Raw genomic sequence first — 24,100 nt, forward strand, 5'->3', positions numbered from 1 at the left:
CAAGCGAAAAACATACGCTTACGCTGGCCTCCTGGAACATCGTGGGTCTAAAGAGTAAAACATCTATAGTTGAGAGGTCAGACCTGGTGGAGGAACATGATATCTGGATCTTCCAGGAGAAATGGGCTGTTGACCCCATCCACCGTCCAGGGTACCTACATTTTTACAAAGCGGCAGTAGGAGGGAAAACAGGTAGACCATCTGGGGGCTTAGGTATTTGGGTTAGGCAATCAATCAACTATAGTCCAGTGGAAATTGCTGTAAATAGCCCGGATATCCTTGTTTTAAACTTGAAACGGCCAGATCAACAGGATATCCTTATTGTAAATGTATATATTAGAGGACAGCCAGGAGGGCGAGGTTCTAGAACTTTTCTGGATCTGGACACCTTTTTTGATTCTGTTAGGTTTGATTGCTATACGGTAATTGCTGGAGACTTTAACTGTTCATTTGAGCCTCTGAATCATGAGGGGGAAAATCTTTTGGTAGAGGAGGATATCAAGTAGAATATTCCTCCCCTCAATCTAAAGCCGATTAAGAAGTGGACAGAATCGGCCCTGCAGTGGATGGGTTTTTGCCTGGAGCGTGGCTTTAGGGCAGCAAATGGGCGTTCCATCTCAGATAAAAACTGTAGGGAAACCTTTGATAATGGTATACATAAAAGTCGAATTGACTATATCCTTATCAAGATTGAGCATTGGTCAATACTAGGAGATATGAAGATTCTAGATCGCCCACAGAGTGACCATAACCCACTCCTACTTGTTGTTGTAATACTTTATTCGATAGACATTTATCATAAAAGTACAAACATACAAATATATAAAAACAATCCATCCAAGTACTACAATTACATCCAGAACAGCAATTAGCAATTTAAAATATCAGTAAAAACATATATAAAACCATTAAAAAGGTTATTATGCATTACCCAACAATCTAGAGCGTATTATCCAGGCACCCCCCAGATATTTTGCCACCCCACAGATAATATACATTGAAACAGCGTTAGTTGTAATAATACGGAGAGCTGACCTATGATCTTTTACACCCAACTCTCTACATACAGGTTTCAACCATTTAGTCCTAGCAGATTTGTATGCTGGACAGGCAAACAAAAAATGGCCAAGGGTTTCTTCTGGGCACTGGCAACCGGGGCATTTTAATTCAATCCCCCCCTTAGATTTCCACTTTTCCCCAAAAATTTTAAGGGGCAATGTGCCATATCTTAATTTCAAGAACAAGGTTCTATCTCTAGCTACTTGTATACAATCCATAAATGGTTCCAACTTCATAGAAGGTTTATGATTAAGAAAGTTAGTCGTTAAAGTTCCCAGATTTGAGTTGTTGTTGTTGATCTTAGACTCAACCCAATCCCAGTATAATTTCTTTACAATTTGCTTTGCAGGGGGGACTTGTGACGCCCAGGACTCCCCCACACCTATTGATTTTACTAATTTCTTAAGGTTGTTAAGCCACTTTATTTGGTGAGAAACATTTAGGTTTATTAACTCGTCCAGCACTCGAGCGTACCCAGCTAGTTCCTCGGTTCTTCTAAGGCGTACCCAGAATAGCAGCGGCCTTAGTTGAACTTTGTCCGAAATCAATTTTTTACCAAAATCAAAAAATAAGGGTAGCAAAGGGGTAGAGGCTGGAATTGAGACTAAATCTCTGAGAAACTTATTTTCCACGGTTGCCAGTACATTAGTGTTTTCAGCACCCCATGATTCGGAGCCATAAACTGCCGAGGTCAGGGCCTTCCCTTCATAGACTACCAAGGCAGGGGCAACCGGTCTGCTGATCGAGAGGCGCTGGTTCTTTAGTATTGCACCGGACACCCTTTTAAGATTTAGAACCATTATTGAGATATGCGAATCCCAACTCATATTATTGGACAGCCTCACCCCAAGATAATCAAATTCGTTAACAACCTCTAAAGGGGATCCACACAAGGTAAGATGAACCTTCCTAACCTTTCTGTTTGGAGTTAAAACCATTAGCTTTGTCTTCAAGGTGTTAACCGTTAGGCCACGATCGTTGCAGAAGAGGGAAAAGCGGTCAAGCAATTTTTGGAGACCCTTTGGGGTCTTGGACATCAGGAGGGTATCGTCAGCAAAGAGAAGTGTCGGGGTTTTCTCCCCAGCTAGGACGGGGGCTTCTGCCGGGTCCTCCCTCAAATGGTCCACCACCCCATTTATAAAGAGGGAGAACAATGTCGGCGCCATCACACATCCCTGCCGTACCCCCCTGCTGACTGGTACCCTCTCTGTCAGTTGACCCTGGCGCCCCCATCGTATCCTAGCATAGTTACCCTCATGCAATTTAATAACCAGTTGCAACAAGGAGCTGGGTAACCCCATAGCTTGTAAAATCTCCCATAACTTGGCGCGTGGGATAACGTCGAACGCGGTTTTCAGGTCGATGAAAGCCAGATACAGGCAGCCCTTAGTGATTGATACTGACTTCCAATAGACCGCACAAAACCGGAAAACTTGGTCCATTGCTCCAACCTTCCGCCTAAAACCCGCCTGGAAGTTGGTAAGAATATCATTATCCATTAGCCATGTCTCAACACGATTTATAATGACCCTGCCAACTACCTTTTGGATAGTATCAATTAAACTAATTGGTCTGTAGTTGGCAGGGTCCTCTCTGTTTCCTTTTTTAAAAATCGTGATCACCTCCGCCCCTTTCCATGATTCCGGGACGGGATGGCCTAACTGGATAAGAGTCATTAAGTTTGCTATATACTCTGCCCAAATTATGGGATCATGTAATAGAAGATCACCGGGCAGACCATCTGGGCCGGCCGCTTTGCCTGGAAGTATATTTAAAATAGCGGCCTTAACTTCTTGCTGGGAAAATATCATTTCATTGCCAGTCAGCTCCATATCATTACCAGTCAACTTCAAACCTGGATTGCTATTGCTACACTCTATTGGTGAAAGCAGGGGAGTTTGATCGGCAACATCACTATACAATTTTAAAAAATGAGCGTGCCATTGTTGTTCTGTAATATGATTTAAAATAGGGTCAGTACCCCTCCGGTCTAACATATTAATTAGTTTCCAAAAAATGGTGGAGTTCTTTCCACTGGCAGCAATTTTAAGCTGCTGCCAATGCTCTTCCTCCCAATTTTTCTTTGCCAAAGCAATTGAACCACGGTACTCCTCTCTAGCTATTCTTACTGCCGTCAGATTATTTAGTTTTATCGCTGAACCAATGGCCTGTCTTTTGGCTCTACATTCTGCTGTATACCACAGGTTCGCCTTCGGCGGTCTATTGGCCACCGCGGAGTTCCTTGGGATGTTTTTAAGGAAATATTCTCCTATTTTGTCTGTGAGATTTTTATACTGACCCAATAAATTGTGCCCCGCAGAAGGAACCTCTCTCCAATCCACCGCTGCAAGACTAGAGGTTTCTGCTTTAACTAAATCCCTAATATTATTAAGTATCTCCTCTTCACATTTTACCACCTCCCACCTCAATTTCCGGTTACAATTGGAGGAGAGAACTTCCTTTGTAACCATCTCTAGACCCCCATTGTTACTAAACCCTTGTGCCCAATTAATTTCCATACATAATGGGTTATGATCACTGTCTGAGGACTGCCTGACCTCCATATCTTTTAGACTAGCCCAAGAATGTACATCTAAAAAGATGTAATCAATTCGCGAAGGACAACTTATCCTATTATAGGTCATTGCCCCTTCCCGATCAGAGCTAGTCCGCCCATTTAGTGCCCGTAAATTATGTTCCAAAGCTAATGCATTCAACTGTATTGCTCTGGCAGTCCACTTCTTAATAGGGGCCAGCACTAATGGTGGTATGGCCAGTCTCCAGTCTTCAGAATTCAAACCCAAAACATCCTCCTCATCTAGGGGCTCAAATGTACAATTAAAATCGCCCCCAGCAGGATTTTGGACCTAGGTGGGAGCTCGGACAATTTTATGTCTAACAGCTCGATAGTTTGTGATTTTAAACCACCCTGAACCCCTCTTGCATAAACACAGGACACATGGACAATTTCCCCATTTGGGCTTTTCAAAGAAATATGCAAAATGTCATTGGACTGTGTATTATGTGTGATAACGGTACAGTTCAGGTTCACCCATACCCAAATAAGCAGGCCACCTGAGGGGCGGCCTTTTCCTATAGAAACTGCTGGGACAAAATATGTGGAATATCCATTTTTATATTGTGGGGACAAACTCCAGGTTTCCTGGAACAAACAAATATGAAAAGGATCAATAAAGTCGTTCCAATCCGGATTTTCAAGATTTTTCCTTAATCCTGCAATGTTCCATGAGATGATCTTAATTGGAGAAAGAGCAACATTTGTTACAGTGGTTATAGACGATGAGGGACAGTCCAATTCAGTCTTTCTATTGACCACATTATCCTCAGGCACTTCAATCTTTCCTCCAAGTGTGGATATAACCCGTGGAGGTCTTATCTCCTCCATCAAAACCTTTTGTCTGGAGGCATAGGTTAAATGTCAATCGACTGCTTCCAGGGCACTAAAACGATTAAAACAGGGTACTGGAGGGGAATTATGCTGATGTCCGAACCAATCCCCCTGGGGCTGATTAAACCCAAAAGGGGGCCTACCTACTCTTCTTTGTACTGTGCTCCATCCTCTCTCATCACCCCCATCCCAATAGTTCACAGTGTGATCCTGAGCGGGCTCTTCTCTCAACCCCCTTCTTATGTAATTAGAGGGCCTTAACCAACTCCACCTGTTGCTGTGATGGTCTGCAAGCATGTAGAAATAGGAGAGGGGTTTGACTAGAATGGGGGAATTGATGTCACATGAAGATCTAGCACAAATATACTCCACCGTACGTGGGTCCTCAAATGTGACGACTATACAGTCACCCTGGAGATTTTTTGGATTCTCACCTACCCAAGGTACTCTCTCCAGCATAAGTAGATTACTACGAGTGTTGGGCGGGAGTGGGTAGTTTCTGTCTAACCAGTGGCAAACTTTGTTTTTAAGAGCCCAGTACGATTCTGATGACGAGGGGGGAAGCTCAGGAACTCCAGTTAGAACAATTACATAAGGATGGGCATCAGGGGGCAAATTAATATTCCGGCGTAATTTGATATTCGCTGGATGGGATGGAGGTGGTTTGGGACCAGGAATAATGGGAGGTGTGGGGACAGCAGTAGTGGGGCCGTTTACTTTCTTGGGTACACTTGGCACAGTAGGAAGCAGTTTGTTGCTGCTATTTGTATTAACCTTGGTTGGTGGTTTTTTGGACGAGCACACTTTTGGGGTAAGATTTTTCCCTACTACTTGTGTATTAGACAGTGGGGGTCTAGCACCAGCCGGTGCCAGTCCATCAGTTGTCTTTTTTGCAGGAACTTTTGGTCTGGGTTTTAATTCCAGATTTGAGGCCTGCAATTGATCTTCAATACTTTGTAGTCTAGATTCCAAAGGGGATAGTAAGGATTTAATCAGCTCAGCTATAGAGCTCATAAAAATACCTTTCCTATCTTCTGCCTCGTCAAAAGATTCATCCAGGCTGCTCTCTTCAAGAAAGTTTGCCATGCTTGGGGTTGAGGTTGTATCATCAGGGATACCCAATGGTAGGGGGTGTGAAACAGGGCGGCCCTCTGCTTTGCCTTTACTGTTTTCCAAAATATCCACAATGTCCCTCTCCACATCCAACCCACCAGGCATACTAATTGGGTCACTAGAGCTTCCGATCCCATCAACTATAACTATAGGATCTGCACTAACCTTGCTTGATGTTTGGGAATTTTTAGGAATAGCGCCCTCCCTCAAACCTTTTTGTTCAAGTGATGTGACATGATCATTTATAACAATCGGAATAGCCATTAAGGGAGTTGGAGGTGCTACTTGAGGGGGCATCAAGGAAATAGAGTCCCTGGATACGGATTGAGTAGTAGAAATAAAATGCCTTACAGGTGTAGGCTGGGTAGAATCCAGGTTGGGATTACATTGAGCTCTGATTGGTGTGTGGGCAGAAGCTATAAGGCCTAAGGATGATCTCTTCGCTGCAGCAAGATCCTGTGACACTCTTCTTTCCATGAGGGCTATCCCCTCATCGATTAGAGTGTTTGTGCGCACAATAAAGTTATCTAAAGTGCCCGTCAATTTAGAAGCACTAGCCGCAGCTTTACTACGGGTTTCCCCGAGTACACATCCCTGTATCCAAGGCTCAAAATCCAACCAGTACAAAATATACTGTACGACAACAATAACCAAAACAAAGCAGCCAATAATAATATATGACAGTAGACAAAATTACTTCACAATATTAAACCCAGGGAAATAAAATGAAAGCAGGTTTCAAAACCGAATACAGAGTCAATAGCTGTGGCCCAGACCAGACTCTACAGGCCTCGGAGGGCCACAGAGGGCCCGCCCTTTGCCCGGGCTTAGCCCCAGGCGCTCCCGCGCCGCGGGGCGATTGACCTGTTATATAGGGGTGAAATGGGCAGGAGGGCGGGGCAAGCAGGGAGAGCGGCCCAGGTGAAACAGGTTGGGCACACACAGGGACTCCTGGGATATGGAGTCCCTGTTTCAACGCTTGCAGCCCTGCCTCCTCACCGCACGCCCCAGATCCTCCTCAGGCACGGTCACAGTCCTGCAGCACCCAACAGCTCCCGCCGGTAGATAGGCGCTGCGGGACCCGCGCAGCGGGTCCGGCGAGCTGGTCACAGGCAAGCAGGTAGGAAGCTCCAGAGTCAGGGGGCGAAAGCAGCAGCAGTGTCCCCCGTTACAGGGCAATGTCGAAAGAGCAGAGTCCCCACTCCTACTGAGTCTTCAACTCACCGGAGGCCCAAATTGTAACAACCAAACTGAGATAGTTACTGCTGATGCCCTGCTCACTAACGATCTACGCAGGGTTCGTTGGGCTAGGATTATTGATGACCCAGGGGCTCTGAAAAAGATAAGGATGGAGGTAACACGGTCTCTGGGCATTTTGCACTCTCTCCCAACTCAGGAAGATATAAATGGGAAAATAATTTCACTACACGAAGACCTATTTAAGGGATTAAAATCACACTTTTCTAAATTGAGTAAACCCCTAAAACCCACATGCCAACCTTCTAGTAAATCATGGTACAACAAATCATGCCGTGAATCTTATAGCCTATTGACGTCAGCTATAAGGTCGAAAAATATGCCAGTCTTAAATCGTGCTAAAAAAAATTGGGATGAGCAACATTGCCAAGAGCTTCTAGATGCCAGCAAGATGATAAAATCTGACAAAGTTCTGGCTTATAGTTAAATGGGGAAATTCACCTCATTCCCAAGTTCCAGCCAACCATGTCTCTACCGAGGTCTGGGTTGAGTCATTTGGGACCCAGTTTTCTTGGTTGGACCTGGAAACCGATTGCTCACCTTATGACTTGCGACCCCTGCCCACCCCTCAAGCTCTAACATTCCTCAACAAAGAAGTTGAGGATGCTCTAAAAAAGGTTCCTTGCGGTAAAGCCCCAGGATTGGACTGCATCCCTGCAGATCTTTACAAATACGACCCTGTTAACTGGGTGCCCTATATTGTATTTCTTGGAAATGCTATTGGAAAAGGGGCATGTATCCCGGATTCATGGAGAGGAGCTGAGATCTTGCCAATATTTAAGAAGGGGGATCGCTCCATCCCGGGGAATTATAGACCAATCAGTTTGATTGACTCCATTCAGAAAATTGTTGCAAGGATGGTTTTAGTCAGAATCCAGAGCTGGATTGAGCTCGAAGACGTACAGTCTCCATTACAGGCAGGGTTTAGATCATGCACAAGTACCATCGAGCCGGTCTTTAGGTTTTTATTGATTTACTGGAGAGTAGTAAGTTTGGGAGGTGGCACTATTTACGCCGCCTTCGTTAACTTTAAGTCAGCATTTGACTTAGTACCCAGGGCTAAGTTATGGAGGGCTCTAAATAACATGGGGATGCCCCAGGAGCTCTTGGATATAGTGATCAAGCTACACGAGGCGAACTTTGCACAAGTTCGCTGGGGAAAGCAAGGGCAGGTTACAAATAGATTTGCAGTGTCCCGGGGTGTAAGACAAGGGTGTGTACTTGCACCAACCCTGTTTCTGTTGTTCATTAACAGGGTTGTGCAGTACTTTTCTGATTTACCAACTGATGCCCCCTCCTTGGATGGCATTAAGATTCCGCTACTTATGTTCACGGACGACACCCTTATATTATCAAAGACTGAGATGGGGCCGCAAGCGGCCTTAAATAGGTTTGAGGAATTTTCCTATGATAATGATCTGCAGGTTAATGTAGCTAAAACCAAATTAATGATTCTTACAAAGAGTAGGCCAGTGGTCGGTCATGTTACAATGAATAATATGCAGTTAGAGCAGACGAATGTTATGACCTACCTGGGGCTTGTCCTGGAAAGTAAACTGAGTTGGAAGCCCCAAATTGACACTGTATCTCTTAAGTTAGCCCAGCTATCAGGGTGCTTACTCAAAGAACAGAGATCCTCGCTGACAGAAAGGATAGGTCCCGCTCTTAAGATCTATAACTCCCGGATAAGATCAGCGATTCTGTACGGAGCGACCTCTGGGGTTTTGAGGTCCTTTCCCCTTTAGTTAAGGTCCAGAACAAATTCTTGCGAAATCTAACTGGTCTTCCTCGCTCTAGCCCACTGAAGCCACTTTTAATGGACTTAGAATGCCACTCAATAGAGGATGTGGCACGTTATAAGCCTGTGTCTTTATGGAGGAGAATCTGGACAACCCCAGAACTGGCACTTTTTGCAAAGGCAATTCTGGATGTTAGATCTGTTGCGGGCTCGGGTAACATCTTATGGTTCAAAAAAGTAAGAATGCACCTAGAGAATATGGGATTGTGCAACCTGTGGATAGATCCTGCTAACAACCTCTTTCCCCCAAAAAAAGCCTTTAAAGATCTATACTGGCTATCAGTTCGACAACGATATGTTGCACAGTCCAATGCATCTTCCTTGTCTGGAATGTTCTTTGAGCACAAACTTGATCCATCATTTGAAGACTATTGGGACATTATCACCAGGTCTAGTGATAGGAAGTTATACCCCCAGTTTAGGGTCGGTTCCCTACCAATAAAAACGTTTACCAAAAACTGGAATGGTCAGGAGGCGCCAGACAAAGGCCGCCACCCTCGGAATCAATGCAAATGGAGGTACAGCATAATTCCTCTGTTGCCCCCAATGCTGCGGGAATGCATCCGTTCCCATCGCCATCGGGTCTGGTCTCCAACTGAAGAACCGGGGAAGCTGGGCATTGAGGCGAGAGGCAAACAGATCTATCTGGCAGGGGCCTCACATACGCAAACAGCGAGGGAAGAAGTCTCCGAAGGAACCGGGAGTTCCAATCCACCACCTGATTGAACTTCCCTGGAAGATACTCTGCCACTACAGAGATCTTGCGATCCAGGCAAAAATGCCAAAACTCCTTCACATGTGTACTAGCATGCGGGACCTCGTCCCCCCTAGACGGTTGATGTATCTCACCGCTGAGACATTGTCCATTCGAAGCAGTATGCAACAATTGCTCTTCAGCGGTGAGATAAGACTTGATAAGACTTGATGGTAAAGGACCCTGCCAGCAACTCCAGACAATTTATGTGCAACTTTAGTTCCTCTGCTGACCATCGTCCTCCTGTGGTAAACTCCCCACAGCAGGCGCCCCAACCCCACTGACTGGCATCTGACTCGACAACCACGTCCGGGGCAGTGCCAAAGATTGCTCGCCCATTCCAAGCTGTCATGTGCTCCAGCCACCATTGAAGCTCTTCTCGAGCTTCTGGAGAGAGGGGAAAGAGATGGTCGTAATGATACTTCTTCCTTAGATAAAAGATTTTTAGTCTCTGAAAATCCCTGTAGTGTAACGGTCCTGGGAAGACAACCTGGAGCGAGGAGGCCAGGAGACCCACAATTCTCGCCAGAACCCACAAGGAAATCATCTCCTTGGCTAAGGTGGTTCTGATTTCCCTCTTTATGGACTAGATTTTGCTTACTGGAAGCAGGAGTTGCGCAGATACTGAATCTATCATGAAACCCAGAAATTCCATCTGTTGGCTTGGTAACATCACAGATTTCTTGGCATTGATAACAAACCCCAGATTCTGTAACAGGGACATCGTCCACTCCAGATTAGTGAGGAGGAGATCCCGATCCTGTACCAGAATTAGCATGTCGTCTAGATACACAATGAGACGCACCCCTATCTCTCCGAGGCGAGAGACCACTGGCTTGAGGAGTTTGGTGAACACCCACGGTGCTGAGGAGAGGCCAAAGAGGAGTGAACGATATCGGTACCATTGCCCTTTCCATGGAAACTGCAAGAACATTTGATGTGAGGGGCAAATAGGGACCGTGAGGTAAGCATCTTTTAAGTCTAGGCAGATCATCCAGTCCTTCTCCAACAGGAGATCTCGCAAGAGGTGAATACCCTCCATCTTGAAGTGACGATACACTACAAAGGGATTGTAATCTCTTAGATTTAAGACAAGGCGCTGACCGCCACCTTTTTTCTGCACCAAAAAGACGTTGCTGCAAAAACCTTCTGGAATGAAGGGTCCTACAGCAATAGCGTGTTTGGACAACAACTCTTGCAGTTCTGAGTCTATAAAACTCAGTTCTAGATGGGAAAAATGGAGAGGCTGAGGAGGAAACGCCTGATGGGGACTATCTAGCATTTCTATCTGGTAGCCCTGCAACCGAAGTGAGTTTCACCCAATTCATCACAAAGTGTTGCAGCCTGCCCCCAAGAGGAATGACAGGACCCACAGGACTTACCAGAGGACTGATTGCCGAAATTCTTGTAGCCTCGGTTGACACCCCGATTAAAACGGCCTCTGTAGCCGCCGGATCTGGACGGGTAAAAACCCGCCAGGTCAGGCTCCTGAGTGTACCCTCTGCCACGTCGGGGGTAGGGTGACCAACCGTCCGTAAATTTCACGGACTGCCCGTTATTTTGGCCTCTTGTCCGTTGTCCGTCAGGAAGTCTTTCACGGACGCCTTTTGTCCGTAATTCTGGGCGTTGATTGGTGCAAGCTGTCCCCCCTGCAAGCAGTCTGATAGTTCTCTAACTCTCACTGCAGGGGGCCAGCTCGCACTTCTGTGAACTGAAAGGCCTGCAGCAGCCCCTCGCGGCACAGATTGCCATCGGCCATTATCATTCTGTTGTCTGCCTGATTATCAAACACAGAATGATAATGGGGCCCCTCTGTAGAGATACAGCATTTGCTGGGCCTCCTCCTGCCAGAAGTCTTCATACAGTGGCGAGCGCCCCCCCCTCAGGGTCTGTGACTGCATTCCCAGGGGTTGCACATGCCATAGCAAAGAAGTGTAAATGAAGACGACCTGGAAGTGTGGCCTTCTTTATTGGCGTAATTCCAGGCGGTTTTCATTTACAGACTTGAAGTGTAAAATATACAAATCGTGCAATGGGGGCTAGGGTCATTTGGAGTGGTGGCAGGGTCAAAAAGTTGGCAGAGAAGAAAAAACTATTATGTAAGCCTTTATTTCATATGCAGTTACGAACACAAAAAAGTAACATACACACAATGAAATAAAAAATAAATTCAGGTTTAAACATCGTGTTATTATGGCAAATCCCTTAATCTCCAGTGCCTGCAAACTAATGTGACCTTGTGTAATGTAATAGGTGCTCATGGCATTCTACTTTTGTTCAGAAACTAGTGATAAATGAAGGCGTCCAAAGGTATTAATGTAAGATGTCAAATATTTATCAGAAGATACTTCTACTATGTCGCACCAGCATTTCTGATTTTAATTTATGGTTTGCGACGGTGAGAGGTATGCGTGTTTGTGTTATTTTAGCAACTTGTGATGTCATTGGATTTATGAGAGTTCCTACTCTGTGCATATGATGTGGCATGTGTGCGTGATGGTCTTTGAGTGTATGTGAGTGTGCATCTTTATGTGATTATGTATGATGTAGGGTGACTAACCATCCATAAATTTCATGGTCCGTCCGTAATTTGGGTCTCACGTCCGTTGTCCATGAGGATCCCTTTTACGGACGCCTTATGTCCGCTATTTTGGGCATTGCAAAAAATAGCACTGTTCCCTGCATGAAGCCTCAACTCCCTAATGAGGACGCCTCGCACTCCTCCTTGGAGCACAAAAGCAGCCCCACCTGCCCATTGTCATTCTGTATGCTGGCTGTCACATACAAAATGACAAGGGTCCAGTCTAGGGTGTTAAAGCATGTGCTGGCCTCCCACAGGCTCTGTCTAGGGCAGGGCATTCTGTCAGACAGAAGAAATGTGCAAAAAAGCCAATGTTGCTACATGAGAATCCAGCTCAACAAAAGGAGGTGGTGAAAGAAGTTAAAAAGAAGTGGCTAGAGTTCTCTCACAGTCTCTTCATTTTAGAACTGATGCATTTTCAATATTATATTCAAGGAAGCCAGATTGCTACTTTTTTTATTTTATGCAACTAACAACCATTGACAAAGCCAATAGTTCTGGCTTGTTGCAGGTGTAACATTACTTGTTGTTATATATCTGGATACATTGACAGAAGAGGCAAAATACCAGTCAGGCAGCATACTATATTAAGCACAGATTTTTAGCTTCTGTGTTTTAAGCCACGCCCTTAATTACATCGAACACCTCCTTTGGAGAAACCCCAGGGTATTTTCATCCCACTTAAAGCCCTGGACGCAACACCATCTCACAGTCACCTCAGGGCCTGGCACTGTGCATCATGCATGACCCATGAATTTCATGTTTTCAGATTTCCTATGTGCAGGGGCATAGGGAACCCTAACCCCACCCATTGCTTTAGGAACTACAGCATGGGTGAAATTCTTGATGGGCCTCTTCTGTCTGCCATTCTGTAGACAAAGGCTCAACTCATAATTAATATGAAAAGGTGGGCGAGTGAGTAAATGAAGGGATGGGTGGATGGCTGAAGATTACTGAAAGGGTGAATGGATGAATGAAAGGGTGAATGGATGGATAATGAGAGAAAGGATGTATGGATGAGTGAGTGGAAGGATGGATGAGAGAAACGGTAAAAAGATGTATGTATGTATGGGTAGAAGGGTAGATCGATGGGTAAAAGGGTGGATGGATGAGTGAAAGGATGGATGGAAGAGTGAACAGGTAGGTGATGGGTGAGTTAATGGGTGGATGGATGGGTAAAATGATGGATGGATTGATAAATTGATAAGTACAAGGGTGAATGGCTGGACAGATGAGTGAGCGTGTGGATGTAAGGATGGATGAAGGAGTGAAAGGGAGGGTAGATGGACAAATGGATGGATAGATGAGTGAAAGGGTGGATGGATGACTGATAGGGTCAATGCCTCAATGGATGGATTCATGAGTGGATGAGTGGATGAGTAGATGGATGGGTGGAAGAAAGGATGGCTAAATGAAAGGGTCGATGGAGAGAGAAAGGGAGGATGGATTGATGACTGAAAGGGTGAATGGGTGGAAGAATGAGTGAGTGAAAGGATGGCTGGATGGGGGAAAGGATAAAAGGCTGGATGGATGAGTGAATGGATGGGTGGAAGAGTGGATGGATGAGTGTACTGATGAATAGGGTGAAAGGATGGATGGATGGATAATGGATGGATGAGTGAAATGATGGATAGGATACATGATGGATAGGTTTGCAAATGATTGAATATGTTTGGATATGGATGGGCTTAATTATATTCTATTGCGCGACCTCCTACGATGTGTCTGTAAAACTTACCTTTTGTCCCAAAGTTTTGTCCTGAATTTTGACCTCCTGTCCTGAATTTTGTCCTGAATTTTGACCCTTTGTCCTGAATTTTTACACTCACCGTCCTGAATTTGCACCCATGTCAGTTGGTCACCCTAGTCGGGGGGCATATCCTCTCTGAGGACTGGTATTGGAGTAGCGGCCGGTCGAGCGTCCTCTGCCACGTCCGGCCCTTCCAGAGACCTGATGTAAGACCCTCTTCAGTGAGGCTTGAGACTTATCAAGGGACGCAAAGGTACTAACAAATTTTGCAATATCTTTTACAAATTTGTCTCCAAACAACTGTCCTTCAGCCAAGGGTCCCGGCTCCGATAAGGCCAGCTCCACTAACTGTGGATCGATCCAAAGTAGAACAGATTTCCTTCTCTCAGAAGCAAGGGCGCAGTTAGCGTTCCCAAGCATGCAGATAGCACGTTGCGCCCAACCTGCCAGAACCTCGGGGTGGATGGCGGCGCCGGTCTCCTGAGCTTGGAGTGTCAACTCAAGTATTTTTGCCAAAGGGCCCGAAAGGTCAAGGACCTTGTCCTGGCACGCCCGAAGCGCGCGGTCAATCCCCTTCTTGGGGTCCTTCTTGTATTTCTTAAGGAAGGTGGTCATGGAAGTGTCGATGTCGGGGGTAATGGCCACCTTGTGGGCTAGGTCTGGGCGTGGGCTTTCTGACTTTAGGCGGGCCCTAACCTCCTTGTCAAATGCCTTGCGCAGGTGAGTTTCTAAGGGATGTATGACATGCTTTTACATTGCATGCCTTTACAACATAAGTATTACAACGCAGTCCATTACAACGCATAGTGCTTTGGGGTGCTGGATAGTGAATAGTTTAATTTACTATTCCAACTCCAGTCCCCGTGGACACTAGGGAAGGTTATTGGATAGTAAATTAACCTATGCCCTATCCTATAGCGCCCCCCAGAGCAATGCGTTGTAATAGTTTGCGTTGTAATGGTTGCGTTGTAAAGGCTCTGCGATGTAAAAGTTGCGTTGTAAAGGTTGTTTACCGTTTCTAAGTATCCTGCCACAGCCGGGGTGGAACCCAATCAGAGGATCTGGGGTGGACAATGTCCGAAGGGTCAAACATGAGGGGGGACGGGGTAACAGGGGAAGAAGCATGCTTACGCTTCTTTGCACGTTTACACGCTTTGGACACATGGGAAGAGTCCATATCCGTATCCGTATTGGTAGTGGTATCCACTACAGGGATAGGTGAAGAGTGAGGCAGGGGAAGGGGCTGGACGACATCTTTGGCGCTTTCTTTAGCTTTGTAAAGCTTAGCATAGGAATGGACATGAGGCCAAGAGGAGCCAGAAGGGTCACTGGGGTTGGGAACTGGGGGCTGGGTAGAACCAGATGAAGGGGGATCTTTGGGGCCAGGAGGAACAAGCAATTCTAATTTCTGGGTCAAGGGCAACAAGGCAGAAGATAAGGTTTTATCTAGTTTAGCGTCAAGCTTCTTATCAATAAGGTCCTCCATGGACTCGTCATTGTGATACTCTTCGTCACCCTGCTCACCGACAGCGTCATCCTCCTCCTGATAGCAATCAAACTCTGCCATCTTCCAAACAGAATTAAATTCCAGTCAAAAATCCCCAGAGGGAAGCTTAATTATCAGCCCTAGGAAGGGCGTCGGTTGGGAGAGTGCCTGGCGCAGGAGCCAAAAAACGAACAATAATACAAGTCTGTAACACAACTCACAGTCTCTTCAGTCCTATTCTAGGACTAATGGAGGGAGAAAAAGGCCCCAAACTGCAATCAGCAGAGAGGCCGTCCAAAAATTAAAGTTTCTGAGGTTCTGGCAACTCAGGGGTTAATTCGGTGCATCAGCCCGGTAATCGTCCTCAAAAAGCTGCCTGCACGCTGTTTAAAGGCCCCGATTGGCTCCTGGCCGTGCTGCGGTATCCTCTCTTCAGCCCGGGGCAAGGCATCTTTTGTTCGGCACTATACTAGGGCTGCGCGCGTCGGAAGACGCGCGCGAACCCTGGGGACGTACGCAGGGTGCCCGCGAAGGCCCCGACGTACGCTCCCTCCCAGAGGTGGGGGCCAAGCTCCTCCGGTTTGCGGACCGCGAGCGCTGAAGCGGCGGTGCCGGCAGCCGGAGGAGACTATGGGAACCTAAAGCGCAACACGCGCTGAAAGCGGGGCACAGCAGGGAGCGGGGACGGCTCAGAGAAGCTGCGCTCCGGTCACAAGCTCAAGGTAGCGCGCTGCGCCCTAAAAGGAAGAACTTCAAATAAGCCCCACAAGCGGTAATAAATACATGACATGTAGTACAAATCAGTACAATGCAATAAATATATAATGCAAATAACGCAATGCACTAATATCAAAGTGAGAGGCATATAGAGTAGAGATGCCCTTATCTGGGCTGCGGAGCAGCAAAGAAAGAGGAGGCCGGATTAGTGTCTCTCTACTTTGTATGCTGTTTCATGCTGTGATTGGATGTAATACTGGAGGCGTGGTTCAAAGCTTCATGGGTATTGTTGTTTTTTACTAATGTTGTTTTACTTTCATTGGCTGCTGTGTTTTGCAGTAAAGAAATGAGAAAGCATAATCAGAAGCCTCCGGTCCTGCCATAGAATCTTGACTAGAGGCACATGACATTCGTCTATTTAACGCTGTAAGAGGATTTAAATTATTAATTGCGATGGCTGGAGGGGGAGGGGGGCAATAAGGAGACCTTATCCTTTCTCCCTCTCAAGGGAAATACTTGGTTTAGGTGTTGGTTTCATAATTCCTCCACAGAACATCTGGCAGACCACTGCACTGGACTCCCACACTGATTCATTCAGATTGAAAACAAGCATTGGCATAGCCAATAGGTCTCGCCTTTGGGACCTTATAAGTATTTAGTTATGCAGCACAATATCCTTACTGCAACAACATTAACTGTTGCATGGCTAAACACTTATAAGGTCCCAAAGGCGAGACCTATTGGCTATGCCAATGCTTGTCATCACTTCTCTCGGTGGCTGGTGGTGTCTCAGGATAGAGCCGCGTCTGTAGTTTTCATTTGTTGTGACCCTCCATGGCCCCTGGGACCTGGTGATCTCATAGTCCTGAGGTAGCAAGCTAGCGGCCAGGTCTTCCTCGGCTAAAGTGCTTCTAGCGTTCCACGATCAATATGCTATTGATGCCTGCAGCCTCTCACATTCTGAAGAGAGCAGAACATACCGTCTCAAGGACTGGATTAAACACCTCTGCATGCATCCACAGCCCTACACTCTTCCACAGGTCGGCCTGTGCCACCCCAGTGTGAGGATAGATTCAACCTTCAGCTGTCAGCCTGTGAAGGGAGTCAGCAGCTAGTCGGTGCACGCCCATCTTGCTTTAGTTTGTTTCGTGTTTTATAAATGTAAGCCACAAAGCTGTGTTTACTGTGCGAAGGAAAGATGACACTGGTGCCCTCGCCTCCTCCAGTGCTTGACTTCGGGTCCTGCCTGCTGGATCTCTTTAGGTCCTCCTAGGTTTGGATGACTAGTGTTGGGGTAGGTTTTCTTTTGAAGACTGTTTTTTTAGGAATGTTCTTATTTGGCTGCAAAGCAGGTGCTGCGATCTTGAATGGCTAGTAGTGTGGCACTCGGTCATCAGTGTAACTTTGATCTTGGGACTGAAGACCACTCGGCTGTCAGTGAGTCATCTGAATAAAGTTCTGTGCCCCACAGAGCCAGATTGCTAACAGTGGGCGAGGTTTCAGGTGACTAAAGTCACTGCCTACCACCAGTGTGTGTCGACTGGACCTATTAGTCGTCGCTGCCATCCTTGCCCAGAAAGGGTTAATTAATTGTGAAAATAAGGCACATCTCGGTTCAGGGGTGGGAGTATGTGCCTCCACCGCACCCGTTGTAACAGATTTGGATGCAAAAAGCATCTAGTTGTACAAGTTAGTTTGACAAGAAGTGTATAACAAGCATTGGCATAGCCAATAGGTCTCGCTTTTCTAACCTTATGAGTATTTAGTTATACAGCACAATATCCTTAGTGCAACAACACCAACTGTTGCATGGCTAAACATTTATAAGGTCCCAAAGGCGAGAACTATTGGCTATGCCAATGCTTGTTTTGATAGGCATGGGGAGATTAAGTGATTTTCCCAGAATTAGGGGGTGCAGAGTCAACCCAGAGGCTCAAACATTGTTTTTTTCAGCTCCAAAGTGGGCAGTCTAGCCGTCAGACCACATCCTCTCCCCTATGACTTAACTCATCTGACATCTACTTGGTCCTCCAATAGATCATGCAGTGTGCCTCTGAGAGACCTGAATTAAGTTATTTAACATCTGAATATTAAACCAGGATCAAGAATTGGATATCTGATTCACAAGTTAATAATTAGATTTGTGTATACAACTTGTGGTGCTGCGTGATGCATGTTGGGCAAAGCGCGACCCTAAGCACAGCAGTAATAAGAGAATGCACTCTTCTGTACAATACCCTGGGCGGAAGACCCCCTTTATTTTTATGCTCTGAACACGCCTGGCCAGAAGGTGTTACAGGGTGCAGGGAGTTTCCGGGTCACCTCGGCACCACTCTCGTGGTGCTAAGGTTATTGCAACCCTTCTCAACTTTGTGTTAAACTGTGCCTGAAAAGTTCAATAAACAAAGTCTTTCAGTCTTTGATTTGCCAGTGGGTTCAGTTTCAGGTTGTAGCGCTGAGGATTGGAATGACTGCTTTCACCCTGATTGTTTGACTCAGGCTGGGAGTTGGTGCTTAGGTCCTCGCTCCCCTCAGGTGACTCAACATGGACGACCTCTCAGAGCCAGGCTGCGGTTTCATGCAGTTCCAGTTAGCTTCCATTCCTTTCGAAGAGGTGATTTCTTGATCTGGGTGGTTCACTCTCCGGACCCACGACACGTTCCTGGTGACTACTTCTCCTCAACATTTGGCGGTGATGTCGGTCCAGTTTACATGTAAAACTGTCCATGTTCTTAGTTTGAAGGCATTCAGGATTTCCATCCTGTTCGCAGGTTTCGGATTAGCACCAGATTCACTGGTATGAGCTGCCGGGGCTTGGCACGTCGCCTCAGGCTGACGCACGTGTTAGTCTGGACGCTTGGGTCTTGGCTGGTTTGTATGGCGAAGGTGTCCACTGGCTTGACACAGGGATGGTATGTACATTGAGCATTAAGGACCAAGGGGACCGTTGCGACCTGCAGTGCAGAGTCCCTAGGTACTCTCATAGGAACTGATGCAGACTTGCCTCAGGATTAGTACCCTCTACCGCCGCGATACATAATACTTTGTTCAGTGTGCGCATGAAGCGTTCAACTTGACCATTGGCTTGTGGCCACTGCGGGGTGATACGGCAGTGTCTTATACCAAGAGACGTAAGTAGGTCCCTGAAGTCCCCTCCTTGGAAGGGCAGCCCGTAGTCCGTCTTTATCTCTTGGGGAAGTCCTAACAAAGCAAAGGTTCTTTCCAATACTTGGGTGATGTTTGTGAATGGTGTGGATTCTGTTACTTACACTACCAGGTACTTGGAATAACTGTCAATCATCACTGCAGTAACACTCCCATCTTGGAAGCTCCCAATGTCGGGTCTTATCTGGGACCAGGAAGTTGATCAGTGTTCCTTGGTGATGATGGGTACTGACGGTTCTTGACTGCCCATGATCTGGCAGGAATGGCAGCATCGCACAAAGTCATCTACAGTGGCCTCCAGTCCCAGGAACCAGATCTTTTCTCTCATCCGAGACTTCATTTGGACGGTTTCTTGATGGCCTCCGAGGGCGAAGGTTGTCATCCAGTCTTGTAAACTTTCGGGGATCATGATGTGAGAACCCCGAAGCACCAGGCCATCTGCTGTAGCACCCAGGTCATCACGCACCGTCCACATTTTCCCAAGACGTTCTTTATCTGGGCCACACCAGTTATTGGCGTCTCACAGGAAGTTGTGCCATGATCACCGGTGTAGGGCTTCCATGACCTTCGTCAAGACTGGATCGCTCTTAGTAGCTTCATGTTCACATAGTCTTCTGTGTTGCTTTTGTTGTGGATGTCGCCCTCCATGGGACTTAGCGGATGCTGGGAGAGAAAATCAGCGTGGTTCTTCGACCCTGGCCTGTATGTCAGCTCCATCTGGTAGTGTTGCAGCTGGATCGCCCAGCGTTCGATTCACCGTAGAGGGTGTGGTGCTGTGCCTCAGAATAGTGGAACGAGCATCTGGTGGTCGATGACTACACGGAATGGGTGCCCGCTGATGTAGAGATGGAAATGCTGCTGGTATACATATAGAAATGGCTGCATGCCCACTTCCTTGCCAACGCCTCTCTCACGATTTGAGAGTAACGTGTTTCCGTGGGTGTGAAGGTTTTGCTGGAAAATGCAAGGGGTGCCCATTTACCTGGCTCCACTTCTTGGGTGATCACTGCTCCTAGGCCTACCAGACTGGCATCCACCAACAGCTCTGAACTTCTTGCTGCGTCAAAGTAGGCCATTGTGGTCTTGTTGAGCAGGGCTTCCATGACACTTTGAAAACCTCTTCTTCTTCTTGACCCCACTTCCACGCAGCATCTTTCTTGGTTAGGGCTCATAGGGGTTCTGCCACTATGGCTAGGTTGGTAATGAATCGGCCGCATTATGTGGCCATCCCTAGGAAGCTTCACACTTTGGATACAGTGGTTGGCGCTGGTGCTTGCTGGATGCAATGGGATTTGTGCGGGTCTACTTGAACCCCCTCCTGGTTGAACACATAGTCAAAAAACTCGATGGGGATTTGAAAGAATAAGCACTTATCCTTGTAAAGGGTACACCATGGTCGGATAATTGTTTCAGAGCTGCTCTAAGGTGTTTGTGGTGCTCTTTGATGGATGATGAGGGAATTAGGATGTTGTCGCTGACATTTAGCACTCCTTGCAAGCCTGATAGGGTCTCTTGGATTGCATCTTGAAAAACCTCTGCAGCTGACGAGATACCGAATTTCAGCCGTTTGTATCGGCGTAATCTTATGTGTGTAGAGAAGGTTGTTATATAACTGCTCTCTTCTGCTAGCATTAGTTGGTGATATCCAGCGATGGGTCCAGCTTGCAAAACCATCTCGAGTCATTAAGGTCAGCTATTACGTCATCCATCGTGGGCGCTATGTTCCTTTCTCTTTTGATCTCCTAGTTGGGTAGGCTCATGTCTATGCATAGTCGTATTTTGTTGGGTTGTTTTGGTTTCTCAGCAATCACCATGGGCGAGACCCACTGTGTTGGACCGGTGACTTTCTCTATTACCCTTTGCTGTTGAGCCGTATGTAGCTCTTGTTCGACCAGAGGGCTCAGGTGAACTGGTAGTCGTTGGTGCCGGAGTGCCGCTGGTTTGACCGACTTGTCAATGTGACGCTTGACTGTGGGTGCCTTCAGGCAACCGAGTCCAGTAAAGAGGTGGGGAAACAGGTCTAGTGTCTCGTCCGTCTGGAGAGTGTCAGCCTCTCTTTCGACCACGTGGAAGGTGGTTGTGATTTCTTGGTCTTTGTCTCTTAGTTGGACGGTCATCTTGCCTTTTAGAGGTAGCGAATATTTTGACGTTGGTTAAGAGCCAGCGGAGGGCGCGGGTGGAGTCGCTGGTACTGCTCAATCCACATTACATTACATTGACGGAGGCACCGGTGTCAATCAGGTCAGGGGTGCCGCTCGCAGCCGTGGTTCTTAGCAGAGACTCTTGCCCAGTGAATTCAGAACGTGGGGAGAAACGGATCTTTGAGCCTTGCACTGACACTTACTCTTTCCAGACTTGCGGCGATTTGAGGCCGACACCAGGAGCACTTTTCCACTGACCAGAGGAGCGGGACTGCGAGGACCAGCAGTCTCTGCGCAGCAACATCCAGCGCACCTGGGTTCTCTTCCCGCCCCCTACTCGGCAGGCACTTACTACTTTCTTGGCAGTCAGTCTGCCGTGGACCTGCTGACTCGCTGGGTGCTCGCTTTTGGGAGTGATAGCACCTGGTCCCCCCCGCCGCCGCCTACCAACCGCGGCCGCCGAGCGGGGGGACCACAGCCCCCATAATCCCTGCTAGTCCCTCCCACCTACGTCCTCGGACGCGCCCGGAGGCGCACAAAAACTCCTACGCTCTTCCCGCGTCACGGGACGCACGCGGGCGTAGCCCGGGTGAAGCCCGGGTCAAGGGTGGGCCGTTTTGTGGCCGTTCGGGGGCTGAAGGAGTCTGGGCTGGGCCCCCCTCTTGGCCCTGCAAGAGGTCATCCCTGGGACATTTTGCTACGTAGCGTAAAGTAAGGTACATTTTGCACATACCCCTTTGGTAACAGTTGAACACTCACTGTAACAATTTTCAAACCTGGGATTTTTGCTTCCAACTATTGTGTATTGACCCTATCTTTGCCTTTAACCCAGGGAAATAATTTGCTTATAAATCACCTTATCGAAAATGCCTGCCCAAGTCACTAAGAAGCAGTCAAAACCTACCTTACCCAGCTTGACGGCGATCAACGGCATGCTCCAGAAAACTATTGGGGTGGTGGTAAACGCCATCGAGCACACGGAGAGATGCCTTTCACTTCCTGCTGGGTCCCTTCCCCCTCTGTCATCACTCAATATATCTGCGAGCACTATTAATTCACAGGATTCATTTCTCGCTCCATCTTTTGTCTCCCTCCCAGGTACACACCATACTACAAAGACGCACATCAGTTACCCCATTAGAGATAACGTTCCCTTGGAGACACAGCCCCTGCCTAGCAGATTATCTTTGTCTCCCCCTATGTGTAACAAACGTTCTTCTTTGGGGATGATTAAAGTTGCTAGTACCCTACCAAATCAAAGTGGGGGGGGGAATCAATCGGGAAATCAAGAGGGTGATATTAGTATCCCACTTCAGCTAAGGGATCAGAATAAATCAATCGAATCTAACAAAGATGCATCTTATGTAGAAACACCATTGGTAATTTCATCTGAGGAGAAATCTTCTGTTGACTCACCAACACCCAACCCTCCAAATGTGAAACAGGCTCAGACCAACCTGCAAAAAAAGCGAAAACGCAGGGGGGGTAATTACCAAGGCAGAAGTGCTAAGTCTTCAAAAACAGTACATAATCCTCCGAGGATGGAAGGAACACACACAAAACTCTGCCCTCCAGTTAGGAAAAGCGGGTCGGAGTATCAGCCCCGTATTCTCCCCTCATGAAAGAATTAATGGGGAACATGGAGCAATTAGTTAGGTCACTGATACTTCCCCTGATACATAGGGTAAAAATCATATCAGAAAAAGTGGGGGAATTGGAAACAACGATACAGAGGAATGCAGATCTGACCAGGGAGCTAATAACAAACACCTATAAAAAGCACACCTGTAACCCACCTTCATCATCTCTTCCATCAGATAAAAAACATAGTAAGGAAGCGCAGCACCCACCAGCGAAGGAAAGCAAGGTCATTAATAAAACATCTAAGGGACATATAAACCCCAAGGATAAAATAGGGGAAGGACAGGTCCAAAACCCAGAATCCGGCCAAATTAGAAAAACCCGCATGGAAGAAAGTAAGACTCAATTCCACCTCAATCCCCCAAGGGTGCACAGGAGGAACGTAGATCTTCCTCCACAGGCTGCGCCCTACGTAGTGACTCTGACGGGGGTACCAGAACTAGAGGAAGGAAGAACTGAAGACTTTCGAACTCTGAAAAATAAGGTGGTCTATTGGTTGGCAAACAACAGGCCGTTACCCCCAAATATAAACAGGGAAATACTGCACGTTAGAAGAGTACAGTGGCTGGGCCATAGACCCAAGGATTTAACGGGGGACGTGATCATTGTAAATTTTAAGGATCACAGAGTAACCAAACACATTGGGGAATGGTTTGAGGGCAGAAGTGGGGAAGGAATCACAACACGGGACTTAACCTATTTTTATCCTCAGTCCCTACTGGAGAGACCACCTCGTCCACCTTTTATACATGGCCACAATATCAACTACCCCGGCTTTAATATCCCCACATTTAACCACTATTCTATGCTTGCGGGGTTGGAAGGAGTTGATTGACTCTGCTGCCGGGTTTTGGGGGACTCTCCAATCCATCCTTGTGCCCATATTTAAGAAGGGGGATCGCCAATTACCATCGTGCTACCGGCCTATTTCGCTGTTGGATTCCCTGGGGAAAGTTGCCCGATCGCATCATTTTAGAACGTTGTAATCAAACCAGAAAAAGGGGATTGAGGCTGCCTTGCCCGCACTAGTGATGAAGTCCTAATGAATTTATAAGAAAGAAGGTGCAGATGGTCTGGGACACAATCCCCTAGATCCCAATGATAGAGAGACAAAGCCTTGTCTCTCTAATAAACTGCACAAAGATGACCCCGCGCCCTTCAAATAATATTACAATGTTTGTACATCAACATCAAATATTGACCTTATGTTCAGGTGATCATCCGAGTAT

This window comes from Lissotriton helveticus, chromosome 4_1, assembly GCF_964261635.1.
Source record: "Lissotriton helveticus chromosome 4_1, aLisHel1.1, whole genome shotgun sequence".
Classification (NCBI taxonomy): domain Eukaryota; kingdom Metazoa; phylum Chordata; class Amphibia; order Caudata; family Salamandridae; genus Lissotriton; species Lissotriton helveticus.